The following is a 2,523-nucleotide window of genomic DNA, read 5'->3' as shown; positions in this document are numbered from 1 at the left end:
AAAAAATATATATATATATATATATATATATCAAAAGCTGTTTTTATATCAACAACAAAATGCAGCAGCAGCAGTAGTAGTAGTAGTAGTAGTAGTAGCAGCAGCAGCAGCAGCAGCAGCAGTAGTAGTAGTAGTAGTAGTAGTAGTAGCAGTAGTAGTAGTAGTAGTAGTAGTAGTAGTAGTAGTAGTAGTAGTAGCAATATCTCTTTTACTGGTCACAGGGGCCTAAGATGTTGGGGGTGTGTAGAAAGTACAGAGGTGGAGTGCAAAAGAATCAACGAACAAAACACGAATTCGTCGAATAAAAAAAGGAATTGGGGTCTAAAAGAAATATAAAAAGTATTTAAAAAAACGACTACAAAAAAAAAAAGTCACTATTAATAAAATACGTGTTAGAATTCTCCGTGGATAAATTCTTCAAACGGAAAGCGAAAACAAAAGTGCTCCTTTTGTATCTAGATGGGGAAAGATTTGACTTAGAATCGCAGTGAAGCAAAACATTGGCAAAATAAAAATAAGAATAAAAGAAAAGGAGCTGTAATTCGCGGAAGTTCATTTTGTTAAAATATATATACATTAGGCACACTCCTACGCGCAAATATACGAGAGGACTTCATTTTTACTTGTGCTCTTAAAATTCGGTGTGTACTATATAATAAGGTTAAAAGGATATTAAAATACCTGTCATATTAGATTGTTTTAATGATCATAATGATAATAATAATAATGATGATGATGATGAAGATAATGATGATGATAACTACGAACACTCAGTCACTAACACACTCACACATACAACATACACACACGCATACACACACATATATATACACACACGCATGACGATTGTCACGATGATGATGATGATGATGACGACGACGACGACGACAACACTCACATACACACCAAAACACACCCAACACACACACAGACTCACACACAAAAGCCGACGAGTAGAGTTAATTGGAGAATCGGTTAAGAAAATATTTAATCATACACGATTGTTCATATGTACGAAAATATGTGTTTAAGTGTAAGCGTGCATGTACGTATGTGTGTGTGTGTGTGTGTGTGTGCTGGGGTGGGTGCGCATGTGCGCGCATGAAGGTGTGTGCATGTGTGTGTAAGTGCGTGTGTGTGTAAGTGCGTGTGTGTGTGTGTACGTGTGGAAAGGGAAAGAGAGAGACAGAGCGAGAGAGACAGGGAGACAGAGAGAGAGAGAGAGAGAGAAGAGAAGAGAAATAAGATAGACAGGGATTGATAGACAAAACCGTGGACACGTACATGCACACAAGCATATGTGTGTGTACATGTGAAAGAGAGAGACTGAGAGAGTATCTATACACGTATGCATGTATACAAATATACATACCAATATATATGTATATATAATATATAACATAATATATATACATATATACATACAAATATATATGTATATATAATATATAATATATATATATATATATATATATATATATATATATATATATATATATATATATACATATATACATACAAATATATATGTATATATAGTATATAATATATATATATATATATATATATATATATATATATACACACACACATATACATATATGCATACATACATACATACACACATGTATATATTTCACATACATACATACATGCATACGTACATACATACATACATACATACATATATTTCACTCGTGTATGAAGCTTGATTCTGCACACTAGCAATGTTCTAGCAATGAAAAGAAAGAAAAAAACAAATCTAATTGAACGAATCCTCACTGCAGTCAAAAAATTTAGAGACGTTATTGCGAGGAATGCACCACAAGTAAATCCCAAGGCACAGTTTTCGGCCACGCAGTATAAGCTTTTATCATAATACACATACGCGCGCGCACACGTACATGCAAGCGCACGCAAGCTCAAAGACGCGCGTGCTTTCACACCCATGTATATGTATACATATATGTATACATGCGCTTGTATGAGTATATATTCTGTGTATGTATGTATGTATGTATGGATATATGTATGTATGTATGTATGTATGTATGTAAGTAAGCATACATGTATGTATGTATGTATGTAAAGATAGATAGATAGATAGATAGATAGATAGAAACTAAGTTGACTGGCAGAAATGGAGAGATAGATAAACCAATTACTGATATGCTAAAATATAAATATTTGGATACATATAAAATATGCTTGTATATAAACCGTATGTCTGTAAGAATTTATATACGTAATGTATAATTTAAGAAATGTGGTATTATATAATTCATAATGCGTTATATTTATTTTTTCAGTTTACATCTGAATTTAACGAGTAAAATTAAAGCAAAATATATTTCATTAACATCATAATTAAAATTCATTTTGATTACTTTACGTAATTTTCTCTTTCCTTTACACACACACACACACACACACACACACACACACACATGTATATATGTGTGAAAGTGTATGTGTGTATATGCATGTATGTATGTATGTATGTATGTACGTACGTGTGAGTGT

At 32.4% G+C, this 2,523-nt stretch overlaps 1 protein-coding gene across 3 annotated transcripts in view; it reads right to left on the bottom strand.

Annotated features, from left to right (window-relative positions):
* LOC106872337 (uncharacterized) overlaps positions 1-2,523 on the bottom strand; it is a 127,918-nt gene that overhangs the window by 124,515 nt on the left and 880 nt on the right. The window lies entirely within an intron of this gene.

Source organism: Octopus bimaculoides, chromosome 4 (assembly GCF_001194135.2).
Source record: "Octopus bimaculoides isolate UCB-OBI-ISO-001 chromosome 4, ASM119413v2, whole genome shotgun sequence".
In the NCBI taxonomy this organism is placed as follows: Eukaryota; Metazoa; Mollusca; class Cephalopoda; order Octopoda; family Octopodidae; genus Octopus; species Octopus bimaculoides.
This window is presented reverse-complemented; position numbering and strand designations above follow the sequence as displayed.